The sequence below is a fragment of the Papio anubis genome, chromosome 5 (assembly GCF_008728515.1).
Source record: "Papio anubis isolate 15944 chromosome 5, Panubis1.0, whole genome shotgun sequence".
Taxonomy (NCBI): domain Eukaryota; kingdom Metazoa; phylum Chordata; class Mammalia; order Primates; family Cercopithecidae; genus Papio; species Papio anubis.
The window spans coordinates 36,454,420-36,469,723 of record NC_044980.1 but is presented as its reverse complement, the minus strand read 5'-3'; the positions used below and the strand labels follow the sequence as shown (position 1 = coordinate 36,469,723).

General features: G+C 35.9%; 1 protein-coding gene and 1 non-coding gene across 6 annotated transcripts in view; one reads left to right on the top strand and one right to left on the bottom strand.

The window, feature by feature from the left end:
• WDR70 (WD repeat domain 70) overlaps positions 1-15,304 on the bottom strand; it is a 381,158-nt gene that overhangs the window by 141,338 nt on the left and 224,516 nt on the right. The window lies entirely within an intron of this gene.
• LOC116275053 lies at positions 2,295-2,398 on the top strand. Its single transcript, XR_004184026.1, has one exon. It is a non-coding gene; the product is annotated as a U6 spliceosomal RNA (small nuclear RNA).

Genomic DNA, 15,304 nt, shown 5'->3' with positions numbered 1-15,304 from the left:
ACCAGGGACTGCGCTGTGTACTTACACAAAGGTTATCTTATTTGAACTTTATAACTAGGTAAAGATTAAGTTTATTGTTCAGATGAGGAAACTGAAGTTTGTGATGCAAAATACTATTTTTATCATACCAGAACCACCCCTGGAGAACCTGAAGATCATAAAAAGATAAGCCATATTGTGCTAATCTGGAATATTCATAATAGCTGCTATTAACTTGATCTCTATGAAACAGTATAAAAGTTCCAAATAATTTAAACCAGATAACTTTTAGAACACAATCTACTTGTCTATTTAATATTAACAGTTTTATATTCTAAGTGTTAACTGTGCATACATTGATTTTCACAACAAAGATTTATATTATTTGGAAGTAGTATCTGTACCTTTTCTTTAAAATTCTGAAAGCGTCCAGTTTACTACTTGGTAAATAACGGATTTTATATGTTTGAGGATAATAATGAAAACTGCAATCACCAATATTTAGAACACACTCTCTGAATTCCAGGAATTCAGTTATAAAGGACTCTGGGAATAATATGCAACCCCTTTAATAGTACAGTGAAGGAAAGGATGAATTCAGCTGTATCAAGACAAATTTTAGATGTTAGTTAAAGGAAATGACACTAAATAGCAGTGAATCTCATAGTGAGAAAGGTATATTTTTGAAATTTCCTTCAATTCTTTCAGTTCGACCAAGCAGAAAGTCTTGATTTAGCATTGATTGGTCTTTAATACCTCCATAACTTTTGCCTATATCCCTTTTTAACATAGAAAAATCTAAGACACAGAAAACTGGCAGGTAACAGTATCTAGCTAGTATCTGGCTAATGATTGTTTTATTTTCAGAATTTGCTATGCTCTTTTTAGAGTCACATTGCTTTTTTACATTTTTGATAGTGTTAGAATGTTTCTTTTTTAAATGGGGGAAGGAGGAATGATTACTTAAGAGGTATGGGGTGTTTTTATGGGGTGATGAAACTTTTGAAACTAGAGAATTGGTGGTTGCAACATTGTGAATACACTAAATACCAATGATTGTTTGCTTTAAATGATTAATGTCTAAAGTTAATCTCAAATTTTTTAATTATTTGGAATAAATAAATCCATTTCTAACAATTTAAAAAATGTGGTGATGTATACATATGACAAAAATTATAAAAGTATGCAAATAAGTGAATTTGGGAAATAGACTTACCTCGAGAAATTGGACTGGAATGGTATAGATGAGATGTCTAGAGGTAGACTGTAAGAAGCTGATGGGTAGAGCCTTGCAAACTAATTTTGGTAGCTTTTCAAGATACCAACAATCTGGTAAATTTTAGCCTCAGGTGATTTCTAGTGGCATACCAGATGTCTTCAAGGGCTTAGGCAAAAATCCTGAGGCAAATAAAACATCTTCTACATCCATCTGCTTTCTGTTCTAAATCTCTGCAGCCCCTCTTCCTCTCCATCACCATTCAAGTGTACCCTGTGTTCATGATGACCTCTGCTCATTCAACACCCTAAATCATTTTTTCTGTTTTCAATTCTTTAGTCCAACTTCTGTTTTCAAAGTGTAGGCTTTAGCTATGTTTGAAAAGGGTTAATATTAGCCTTGCCTATCTCACAAGGCTTCTGAAAAGATCAAATTATATTTGAGGCATGCTTTAGAAGTGGTTTTCAAATTCTGAATTCTTACTCATTAGTGGGTCCTAATATCAATGTAATAGGTTATGATCAGTACTTTAAATATGGAACAAATCGGGATACAAAAAAATGGAGTGCACACTGCAATAGGAATTGCTATGGTTAACTCCTTTTTCAGTTTCATATATGCCTGTGTGTCTGTGCAAAGATATGTGTATAGTCAGTCACAATATAAAATGCTAATTTTCTGCGATTAAAAAAATACAGCTTTATAAGACAAGTATAATAGGTCTTTTCTGCTATATTTTCAAATAGAAAGCATATAAAAACTGTTTTTCAGAATAAAACAGGGTTACTACCTGACAAATGCAGTGATTGGCTCCTTAGCCACCTGCCCCATGAGCATCAATGCAGCATCAGTGTTTACTACCCAGGTTAAAACCTTGATGGCAAAAAACAACAAAGCAGCAAAAAAAACCAAAACAAACAAAAACAGACTACTCAGTGAAAACACCACTCAATGAGAATAGTCCTTTCTGTAATTAACTATAAAAAATTGGGGAAGTAACTTTAAAATTATATCTGAATTAACATTTGATCCTTGCATAACTTTGTAGGCTAAAGCTGAAAGCCATAAAAACTGATAAAGAACAAAACTGGTAAACACTGTGTTCACGGCAGCATATATACTATAATTGGAATGATACAAAGAAGATTACTATGGCCCCTGCGCAAGGATGACATGCAAATTTGTGAAGCATTCCACATTTTTAAGATAGTTTTGTATCATTTTGCGGACTATTACCGGTTTAAATCTCTGCTTTAAAAAACAAAAACAAAAACACACACACACACAAAAACCTGGTAAATATTTTAAAATATTCTAAAAGGTTGAGGTTTAACAGAATCTTGCAAAGCTCTTTATTTTGGAACTAACATATTATAATAAACATTTCTGAACAGTTTTAAGAAATTTGATAAATTACTATGGCTTGGGTAATTAGTAGAAGAAAAAACAAAACAAAACAAAACAGGAGGACTCACTGCAGCACCAAGAGCTCTGGAGTGCAAATCATCACTGGTTGCATCACTTCTCCAGTTGCAATGAATCAAAGAGTAGGTTAAAAGAGAATGCACACAGACCAGAGAACTGTTTCACATTTTTGGCTCAGACTTTACTTTGTATATATAAAAAGCCCTACTAGTGGCTCTATTAAGTGAACATTTAACATTTACTATTTTGTTTATAATAGTTAAAACAGTAATGTTTGGCCTTGTCCGCTTGCAAAATAAATCATAGCTGTCCTGATGCTGAGAAACATGGCTCAGGAAATATCTCTACTAGAGAGAGGCATCCCTTATATAGGCTTTTTAGAGACTATGGTCATCCTGCAGACAGTCTGACCATTTTAGATGACATAGCCCTATCCAGATAACCATAGAGGACTAATTGTGCTTTGTAACATGCCAAAAGTTTTTTTGTTTTTTGTTTGTGTTTGTTTGTTTAAGAATTAGGGAGCATTTACTCCACGTTGCCAAATGATACCAGATAATAATAAAAATAAAATTAACTGATCAAAATTAGCTAGAATAACACAAATTCAAAACATGCTTCCCCTATTTCATGCAACCCAAATTCTTCACTCTCAAAGAGCCCATTAACCATTAAAGAATAAGGCACCATGACAAGGAACGAGCAAATGTGTTTTATGAAATCATTTTCCAAATTAAATTATCTATTGCCCAGCTCCTTTTTTTTTAAAGGCATAATTTAAAACACTGTAAAAAATGAGCCTACATTATCCATTTGTTAGCTCTGGCTTCAAAAAATCTTCAGAATCCAAACATTACCTTCACCACTGAAACCCTTGTCCAGGAATTTACCTTTATGCCTAAAATAGCCCCTCATCTGTCACCCTGCTTCCACCATTCTCTCCCTGTAGTTATTCTCCATGCAGAACAGCCAGAATGATTCTTTTAAAAATGTAACTTGAATAATGCCAATCCTCTCCTAACATCCATGTAATGGCTTCTCATTACCCTCAGAAGAGTATCCAAACTCTACATAGCCAAAACAGCCCTATTTGATCTGATATATCCACCCACCTCAACCTTTTCCCACTTCCTCCTTCACTTTTCCCTATGTGAAGGCTGAAGCTGGTGGATCACTTGAGGTCAGGAGTTCGAGACCAGCCTGGCCAACATGATGAAACCCCAACTCTACTAAAACTATGAAAATTAGCCAGGCTTGGTGGTGGGCACCTGGTAATCCCAGCTCCTTGGGAGGCTGAGGCAGGAGAATCACTTGAACCCCAGAGGCGGAGGTTGCAGTGAGCTGAAATTAAGCCACTACACTCCAGCCTGGGCAACACAGCAGGACTCAGTCTCAAAACAAACAAACAAACAAACAAAATCTTACTTTTTTAAAATAAATTTTTTAAATAATTTTTTTTAAATTTTGACCTTTATATTTTGACTACATTCAAGTCACTAAATAGTGACAAAGTGAAATTACATCCTTCTCTTGAATCTGCTTATTCAACATAATGAAAATATAAGATTATATTAACTGCTTGCTTATATTTACACATTTGACTCTATAACAGCATCTCTTATGGATATATTTTAAACTGAAGTTTTTGGTTCATGATTGATTTCCATTTTTTCTGTCCTAAATATCAATACACATCCATAAATATTCATATGTTTTCTATTCTGCCACGTTTAGCAGAAAATTTTAATTCTTCCAACTTTATCCGTGAGCTCCAATGTTTTCAGAAGACTTTTAAAAATCTTTATAAGTAAATACTTATGTTAATTCAATTTTTCTTCTGGCTTTCTCAAGCAACTTTGATCAATATGTAATCAGATTAATCTACAAAGTTTTATACATAATGTTTTCATCAGTTACATTTTTCCCTTCTATATGTTAATATCTATGCATCTAGGCAGTGTACATGTTTTACCTTTTAAGTATACTGCACAAGATCTATATTTTAAAATTAGACTATGAAAGCCAGGATTTCTGAGGATACAATTTAAGTATCTACAGTGCAGGTAAATAAAGCTCTTGAGATTTAATTCAACAAATACTTATCAAGTCCCTGCTACGCATGGTTTACATACCAACAGATCCAAAGGTAAGGAAGAAAAAATTCTCACCCCCAAAGAGCTCGTAACAGTGACATATAAACTTTTGTGTCCTTAGCCAACTTAGGCAAGGCACAGATTGCCTACTTCACCCATTCCCATATTCCAGTGGCAAGAGAACTCAGGACTAAAAGTTCCACTGTACATGAAATATTGAAAAAAATTATAATCCATTTTAATAAGAATATAGATCACCCACTTTTTAAACATCTTTATCAAATTATAATTTAAGACCATAAAATTCACCCATTTTAAGTGTGCAACTGAATGATTTTTAGTTAATTTACAGAGTTGTACAACCATCACCACAATCTTGTTTTAGAATATTCCCAACAGGGTCATTTATTTTTGAACCATATAGCAGTGAAATTTTGGAGTGCATATACTAGAGTCAGAGTTCCTGGCTCCAAAACTTATTAGATGCATGACCTTGGGTGAGTTGTTAAACCCTTCACTGCTGTACTTCAGTTTTCTCACCTAAAATACATAGTTAATGGTAGTACTTAATTCACAATATTGTTCTGAGGGTTAAACGAATTAAAACATATACAAAGCACTTGAAACGGTCCCTGGAACAAAGTAAGTGTTCAGTAAGTATCGCTTATTGTTAAAACTATATGCTTTAAAATCTAATTATTGGAAAGCAACAGGCTAAAAATACTACTGATGCAAATAGGTAGTATTTAGCCTATCTATTTATAGCCTACATGTGACGGCTAAAGCAAACAAACAACTTATAAAATGCACTTATTTGATAGTAAGTTTAAGGAACAATAATTTAAAATTTAAAAACAACAATAAAGCAACTGAAAACCAAACCCATTTAACATAAAACCTATAATGCTCTGATAGCATTCACTCATTTATTCAACAAATATTTATTAATATGTCATGCTCATTTTGGACACAGAGAAACAGCAAATAAGACAAAAAGTCCCTGACCATATTAATCTTAAAGAGAAACAAAATAAACAACCAGGCAAACTAAAAATAAAACAAAATATTTTCAGGGTTAATATCCCTAGATATGTAATCTTCTAGTCCCTAACAGAGCATCATAGAGGGAATGGCATGTGATTGGGCCTTCTTCAATGGATGTTGGATAGTGGATGGTGGCTATTTCTACCAGCAGTGGGGGGCTTGTGGGAGAGGCATATAGGATGGAGTGTTTAGTATAGGAGAAGGCACCAAGGCAGTAAATCAGACGGTAATCATAAGGGAACAAAGTATAATCTAGTCTGAGTAAAAAGTTTTTTTATTTAGGATGGGTGCAGTGGCTCCCATGTGTAATCTCAGCGCTTTGGGAAGCTGAGGTGGGTAGATCACTTGAGGTCAGGAGTTTGAGACCAGCCTGGTCAACATGGCGAAAACCCATCTCTACAAAAATTAGCTGGGCATGGTGGAGAGCGACTGTAGTCCCAGCTACTCTGCAGGCTGAGGTGGGAGAATCACTTGAATCTGGGAGGTAGAGGCTGCAGTAAGCCAAGATTGCACTACTGCACTCCAGCCTGGGTGAGTGAGACCCTGTGTTAAAAAAAAAAAAAAAAAAAAAAAAAACAAGTGTTTTGATTTATGGAGAAAGTTATGAAAGATACTCAAAGGGTGGAAAAAAGTATAAACTGAAAGGCTGGAAGTGTCAGTCTGAGAAAATTTGAACTTTATTCAGCATATGACAAGTACTGAAGTAGTAAGTATTGCGTTTAACGTGATTTAAACCAGGGCTAGGTTTATCAGAACACGGACAGAGAAAGGTGAGGATATCCAGCATCACAAGTTAAAGATGATAAAGGTATGAAGTAGAATGAAAGCGAGAGATGAAATTGAGGGAGTGGATGTGAGAAACACTAAAACACAGAACTGATAAGACTGACAACTGGTTACAGGAGGTAAGGAATATTCTGAAGTTCTAAATGGAAAAATAATAAAAATAGCAAAGTCAAAAGAAAGAATGAGTTCTAAAAGAGACAGGTTGTGTTTTGGGTATACTGAGCTTAAGTTCTGGCATATAATCCTGGTGGGTTGTTCCACATGTAGCTGAACGTATGTCTGGAATGAATAATGCTTAGGACAGAGTTAAGAAGATTTGGTGAGCAGTCACTGAAAGTAATATTACTGAACTTAAAATATCTCATCACCTCAACAGAAAAATGAGAAAGACGACATCCCTTTGCACTAATACGGAATCTAAGGTCTTACATTTAAGCAACTGTCTTACCAACATCCCAAATTACATGGTCCTATTATTCTTGTGTCACGTGTTTCCTATTGTATTCCCTGTGAGTAAAATCTTCTCTATATTCCTGGTGTCCTGAAATTTCATGACGCATGGCTTGGTGTGCGTCTTTTTCATTCTTTCCAGATGAGTCCTTCCTCTCTGGAAAGTCATGTTTTTCAGTTCTGAGACCTCTTTATTTTTAGTAACTCTTTCTTACCTAATTCCATCCTTCCTCTCCTATATTTTCATTAGAACTTTCTAGTCAAATACTAGACCCTGAATTGACACTGCAAGTTTCGTATCTTCTTTCTATCACTGTCTTTTATTCTACTTTCTAGGTTTCCTCGACTATATTTATATATACTCTCCAGGAGATTTTAATATTCCTAGGGATTCCTTCCCTTATACTCCAATCAAATATTTATTTTGCAAGAGATCTTCCTTAATCTCTTAACATTCAGATTTTTTGGTAGCAATCTGCTTTAGTTTCTTGGTTGTACTAGTCTCTATTTCCTCTCTGAGAATATCAATTATAGGGGTTTTTTCCTTGAAAATTTCTTCAGTTTTCTACATTGTCTCTCTCTCCTCTGACTTACTTATTCTGTTTAGTATAAGTTTCTGTATTTCATGTTAGAGGATTTCTCCAAATGTCTGGTGATCCCATGTCTACCATTAATTACCGAAGAGAAAAGCACTAAAAGCCAAATTAGAAACTCTACGTTAGGGTTCAAATTCTTTTTCTGTAAGGGACCACCTAGTAAGTATCTTTGGCTTTGAGGATCATATCCTCTGTTGCAGCTACTCAACTCTGCTAATATGATACAAAAGCAGTCACAGATAATATACAAATGAATGAGCAAGGCTGTTACAATAAAATGTATGGACACTGAAATTTGATTTTCATGTGTCACAAAATATTTTTATTTTGATTTTCTGAATCCATTATGATAGGCTGAGTAACACTCCCAAAGATTTCCACATTTGAGTCCCTGGAACCTGTTAATATATTACCTTATGTGGCAAAGGGAAATTAAGGTTTCAGATTGATTTAATGTTGCTAATCAGCTGACCTTAAAATAGGGAGATTATCCTAGATTACCTGAGTAGGCTAGATGTAATCACAAGGATCTTTAAAAAGTGGCAGAGGGAAGGAGAACAGAAGGTCGCAGTGTTATGACGTAAGAAGGACTCAACAACGTTGCTGGCCTTGATGATGAAGGAAGCGTGCCAGGAGCCAAGATATAAGGGTGGCCTCTAGAAACTAGAAAAGCAAGGAAACATTCTCCCTGGAGCCTCCTGAAAGGAACAATGTCCTGCTAACACCTTGATTTTAGTCCAATGAGACTTTAGCCTATAGAATTGTAAGATAATACATTTCTGTTATTTTAGCCACTAAATTTGTGGTAGTTTGTTGCAGCAGCCATAGAAAAATAATACAACCATCTAAAAATGTAAAAGCCATTCTTAGCTTGCCATACAAAAACAGGTAGTGGGCTAGATTTGGTACATGGCCATAGTTTTTCTGACCCTTAATATAGACTCTTAAGCCAGACTGCCTGGGATTGAACCTCAGTTATACCACATACTAACTGTAGTTTTTAGTAGGCAAGTCAATTTCTTTGTTTCTGGGTTTGTTTTAATCAGTAAAATGATAATGACAGCATTTATATCACAGAGTTGCTGTGTGGATTAAATAAAATATTACAAGTGCTTAAAATATTGCCTGGCTCACAGTAAGTACTCAGTAAGTACAATAATAATAATAACAACAAAAACAACAATAACAACAAAGGGGGAGAAGGAGAGGACAAACAACTCTACATGAAGATTTTCTTTGCCTGGAATATAGGGTCTCTTCATTAGGCCCACTTTAAAAGTAATTCTTTTGTCTTCTGTGATGGTAAAAGGAGAGCAGTGATTTGGCTGCACAGCGCAGAGGGAATTATAAGACAAATCGGTTTGCCTTTTACAGGCTTCTCCAATCACGGCTAAGGTTTCAGCTTTCTCTAGGTGGTTAAGTCACATACCATTTATGCATCTGGCTTACAGCTTACAAATGAATCTTGATATCTCTTTTCTGCTATCATCTCCTCTCTAATTCTCTTCATCCATTCGGGTTTATGCTTTAAAACGGGCCTTTCCTGTCACTTTAGTGAGGTTTCAGGAGGAAGCATGGTTGAACAAATGTGTTTAACCTGCCATGTTTTAACTGGAAGTCTTAAATTATTATATATTCATAGTCTTAAAAAATAAGGATAATAATCATCCATATTTTTCAAAAACCTTTTACCCTAACTTTTTCAAAAGCCAGTATTTTTTCATTTAGTAAATGTTGCTTCTAACAGCATGTGTGACAAAAGCATTTACAGGAGCATTTTATAAGAGCATTATTTACAAGAGCATTATTATTAAAACTTTATATAACTCTATGAAAATAATTGAAAAATTTGAATTTAAGTTTAGTGCCTGCAAGTAATTTGCAGTTTTGATGGTTATTTTTGTGTTCTGAATCAATGATATACTTTTTTGGAAATGTAACCACTGAAAAATAGGCATGTGAAAGCACTACAGAATAGTTAATATGTCATACGTGTTCTGTCGAATATTTGTAAAAAGGTCATTATAATTCATGTATCTACTCAGGCATAACTAAAACGTGGGTCCACAGCATTGTTACTTATTGATGGTAGTTACATTTGCATACAATGAATGACTGGTTGGAGCAAAGCACCTACACTCTTTATCTTCCTAAACCAAACCTTTAGTCACCAAGAAATCCGTCAAACTTGGATTCGTAAGATGTTCACAGCCAGAGTTAAATAGTATCTTTAGGTCTAACTTTACCATTCTATAAAAACTGTAAGTAGCCTAGGAGTTAAAAAGAAAAAAGAGGAAGACCAGCAGTTATTAAGAACCTGTTATGTGCATGTCCTATCTGAATGTTTTACATATATTACCTAATATAATCCTCAAAATAACATGACATGGGGGGATCATGCCCTCATTTTGTAAATAAAGAAAATGAGAAGAACAGGAGCTTAGGAAAGTCAGGACTCACAGACACGAAATCTGAAGTAAAATATAATGTAATTGTATATCTCAGGTGTCATCTATAAAATGTGCTATAGAACTATGCAGTAGACATTTAGCTGTCAATATATACATAGATATTCTTCTAGATTCCCAGCATTAGGTCTATTGAAGGGACAAAACTTTGAATTTCTAGCATTGCTCTTTATATTTCACACAGAGATAGATGATCTTTTTTCTCAAAAGAAGATACCAGAAACATTCTCTAAATCATTTGGTATTAAAAAAATTGTTTAAAAAATAAAATATAGTGTTTTTTTTCCCTACAACTACTCTCTCTCTCCTTATAGTGAATACTGTGCTACTTTAACTTGAAAACCTATTATTAGGTAAAAGTTGTGAATTATTGTTAAATGATTAGTCTTTGCAGAAAGAAAGGAGAAGACATCGAGATGAGGTCATTAGTCTGGGCTGCAAGCACAGTCTTAGCCATTCGAGGTTATGTTTAACTTATACAAGTCTTTGATGATATCACTATCAGGGAAATAAAGGATACTTATCGACTATAGAATAATCAAAATTTTAAAAGCTCTCCATACATCATTCCCAAGATTCATAGCTAAAATGGTATGTCAAAGAAGTTTTTTTTTTAAAAAAAGGCCGAAATCAAAATATTCTCAAATGAAAATTTTGAAATGAAATGAGTTCTTCAAGCATCTTCACAGTTGCAGACGGCAGTAAATAATGAATAACTATGTAATAAAATGTTTTCCAAATCAAAGTCATATGACTTTAAAATTATGCAACAGATGACAACTTTATCACAAACAAGACTGGAAGCATTATATGCTAAAAATATTTCAAAGCATTATTTTTTTTTAATCTCCAAAATCTTGAATACCAACAGCTTAACACTCAGTTTAGGGAGTTTAGATTGCTCTAATAGGTAATAATGAAAAATATAAAGAAAATATTAAGAGCACGCTGTCATAAAATTCTTCCTTCTTGCTAATAATCTGGCTTAATACACAAACACAGAGAACCTCCATAAAAGTAAATACTGCTAGACGGGCGGATCACGAGGTCAGAAGATCAAGACCATCCTGGCTAACACGGTGAAACCCCGTCTCTACTAAAAAATACAAAAAACTAGCTGGGTGTGGTGGTGGGCACCTATAGTCCCAGCTACTCGGGAGGCTGAGGCAGGAGAATGGCATGACCCCGGGAGGCGGAGCTTGCAGTGAGCTGAGATCCGGCCACTGCACACCAGCCTGGGTGACAGAGCGAGACCCCGTCTCAAAAAAAAAAAAAAAAGTAAATACTGCTTTCATTTTTAGTGGTTATGACAGCTTCATAAGAATATCCCAAAAGCAACAAAAAGACGCAATTACCAGCCATTAAAAACATATCGCTACAGAAAGTAGTTAACAAACAGTATGAGAATTTGTCTTAAATTCGTTTACTTGAGGTGTGAGAGAAGAATGTTCAAAGCTGCATTACAAAAATCTAACAAAAAAAAAAACTACTAAATTTTTTAATTGTGAAAATTATTGTTAATGTAAGGCACAGCAGATGGTGTCCAACAGTGAGGAGTGACTTCTAAGAGACTTTAAGTAACTTGAGAGCATCCAGGGACTCAAGTGCCACCTCTCCCACAAAACATTATCTTTATTCTGCTTTACTTTTCTTTCATTATATCAAATTAGCTTGCTGGTGATTCTAAAGAGAAGATTCAAGACTGTTTTGGGAAGTAAGAATCTCAAAAGATCCTTTAGTATCATTTTTATATGCAGAATAGCTCACTATTTCTGCTTTGTTTAGTAAACAATGAACATTATTACTCTGTAACCCCCATTAATCCTGTTGCTCATCCAAACTGTGCACCTTTCAGAGGCCCTATGACTCCCCACCTGACCTCTGCTGTCCCTAACTCTTCTACATGATGGGCATTATACAAAGCAGCACCTGGTCATAAATTACCTCACAGATCATTCCCTGAATTTTTTACAAACTACTTATAGGTTTAAATTTCTTTTGTCTTATTCTCAGTGAGGTGACAGTTCCTCAAAAATACCAGTTGAAATGTTCCAGATGTGAAGAGATACAGATATACAGATATGGAGAAAACCACAAAAGGATACCGATCAGGTAATTTACAAGCATTAAGGGATAGAGAATGGGACAATGACAGAGGAGAGGAGTGGTATAGAATAAAGTAATAATAAACCAAAAAACCAACATTTTTTGAAAAGCACATATTTCATGTAGGTAAAATTACAGGATCCCATTTAAATAAAGACATTTTGAAAAAAGGCAAAGAAATCAAGCTATATCTACTATTTTATGCTTTCAAATTTAAAAAGCAAGCTTCAAATTCTCTCTACATAAAAACAAAACTCTTTTTTTTTCTTTTTTTTTTTTTTTTTTTGAGACGGAGTCTTGCTCTGTCATCCAGGCTGGAGTGCAGTGGCGCGATCTCGGTTCACTGCAACCTCCACCTCCCAGATTCAAGCAATTCTCTGGCCTCAGCCTCCCACAAAGCTGGGACTACAGGCACCCACCGCCACACATGGCTAATCTTTTTTGTATTTTTAGTGGAAACGGGGTTTCACCATGTTGGCCAGGCTGGTCTCGAACTCCTGACCTTGTGATCCGCCTACCTCGGCTTCCCAAACTGCTGGGATTACAGGCGTGGGGCACTGCGCCCAATCTATATATCTGTAAATACATGTATTAATAAGAAGAAGGGTGTAGAAGGACATAAAGTAATCTTTTAACATGGGTTATCTGGCAGCAACTGGAGACATTTAAAGATTTGCTGTGTGCTGGATATTTCTCTCTTCTTCATATTTGTTGTCTTATTTGCCAGAAGTTGATTTCCTGATATGATTACTGTCTTTGTCTCAGATTCCTCTGTTCCACTTTCTGGCATGGCTGAAAATGGGGGCACTGAACAGCTAACTGAGCTGGGGAAATCTTGCGGCTTTCTTGGTAAGGCATTGCGCTGTGTGGTGATTTTCCCAAAAAGAACAGCCCAAGAATCTGGGCAAGGGCTTGCAGGCCAAAAGGGCAATAGGAGGCCGTCAGATAGAGGGGAGGTCAAGTTGCTAGTGGTGCCTATTGCAAAATCAAACAACCTCAAATATTATTCCCTTCCATCACCTGTGTCTAGGGAGAGCAACACTCCATGAATAAAATGAATCCCAATTTTCCTGACAAAAACTTAGCCTACAATCAGTAATTGCAAGATAAGAAAATACAGTATGTAATTTTAGTCAAGAGTCTAGTATATTGTAGATTCCTGATAGATAATAAAACACAGAAACAGTGCTTTGTGCAAAGTCAAAGAATAAATGTGACAGGCGTTTTGATATGAACAGAAGTTATTAGGTATTCATGAGACTATACATGCTGAATTATTTGAAAACCCAGAAATTATAAAGAGACATGAACATAGTTTTTAAAAATTTGCCTATTAGCAAATCCAAAATCAGTCACATATACAGATTAATATATTTATATATCATTAAGAATATACCAAAAACTACCTCAATATCTTTCTCCTCTCCCCCTACCCCAAAACTCGTACACATACCCAACTCTATCTCATTGTGTATTCATATAACTAGGATAGTTTTTTAATGCTACTATTCATTAAATGTATTCTTAGAACTAAACTGACCATCTCATTTTATGTTACTATTTTAGAATACATACATCCATTTATTCATTCAACAAATAGTTACTGAAGGTCTGGTATATAGTAGGCACTGTCCTTGCTCTGGGAATACGGCAGGGAGTAGAACAGACAGCAGTCCTTTCCCTCATGCAGCCAATATCCTACTAGAACAGCCAATAAAGAGGGCCAGGTGCAGCGGCTCACGCCTGTCATACCAGCACTTGGGGAGCCCAAGGTGGGAAGACTGCTTAAGTCCAGGAGTTCAAGACCAGCCTGGGCAACATAGTGAGACCTCCATCTCTATAAAAAAGAAAATTAGCTGGGCATAGTGGCGCACACCCGTGGTCTCAACTACTCGAGAGGCCGAAGCAGGAGGATCAACTGAGCCTGGGAGGTCAAGGCCACAGTGAGTTGTAATCATGCCACTGCACTCTAGCCTGAGTAACAAGAGAGAGAACTTGTCTCAAAAGTTTAAAAGAAAAAAAAAGTGAAACATACAGTACAGCAGGTCAGACAACTATCAGCACCATGGAAGAAAATAAAAGGCGTAGAGAGTACCACGCCAGGGAGAAGGCTGCAATTTTAAATATGGTGTAGTCAGGGAAGGTCTTACTGAGAAGAAATTTCAGTCCTCTGAACTGAAAGAAGGGAGAGAAAATGCCATATGAATAGAGTGATGTAGAATGGCCAGGGGTGGTAGCTCACACCTGTAATCCCAGCACTTTGGGAGGCCGAGGCAGGTGGATCACGAGGTCAGGAGTTTGAGACCAGCCTGGCCAATATGGTGAAACCCCATCTCTACTAAAAATACAAAAATTAGCCAGGTGTGGTGTCGTATGCCTGTAGTCCCAGCTACTCTGTAGGCTGAGGCAGAAGAACCACTTGAATCCAGGAGGCAGAGGTAACAGTGAGCCGAGACTGCACCACTGCACTCCAGTCTGGGGGACAGAGCAAGACTCTGTCTTAAAAAAAAAAGAGTGTTGCAGACTGACAGGTTTAACATGTGCAAAATCAGAGTGCATGCCGTTACCACTCCAATGTCATCTCCCACTATTCTGTCCCCCTCTCTCACATCATGCCAAGGCAACAGATGACTTGCTGTTGCTCAAATTATGCCAGTGAATGGGAAGCAGAGAACCAAGGAGGCAGTGCAGATCCACAGAAGCTTCTCTGAAGAGGACTTCTTCTCAAATGAAAGGCTGACCATCATCATACGAATAAAAGGAATCTTGGGCAAACACCACTCCTCTTGAGGAGCAATGTCCAGTGAACTTTCTGCAATGATGGAAATGGTCTATATTGTTCATTAAGTAGCCACTGATCACATGATACTACTGGGTACCCAAAAAGTGGCCAAAACTGAAATTCTAATTATATTTTATTTTAATTAAAACTAAAGTAGTCAAATGTGGCTAGTGGCTAGCGTACTGACCAATATAATTCTAGAGTAAGGTCTTGACAACACAGAAATATATCATTAATGGAGATACCTTACTTCTAAAGAAATACGTTTTGTTTAATTTACTAAAGTTCAAGTTCGTCTAATGAAAATTCCAGGATTAAATATGGCAATTATGAATGTTTTACTTAATCATCTCAAAATA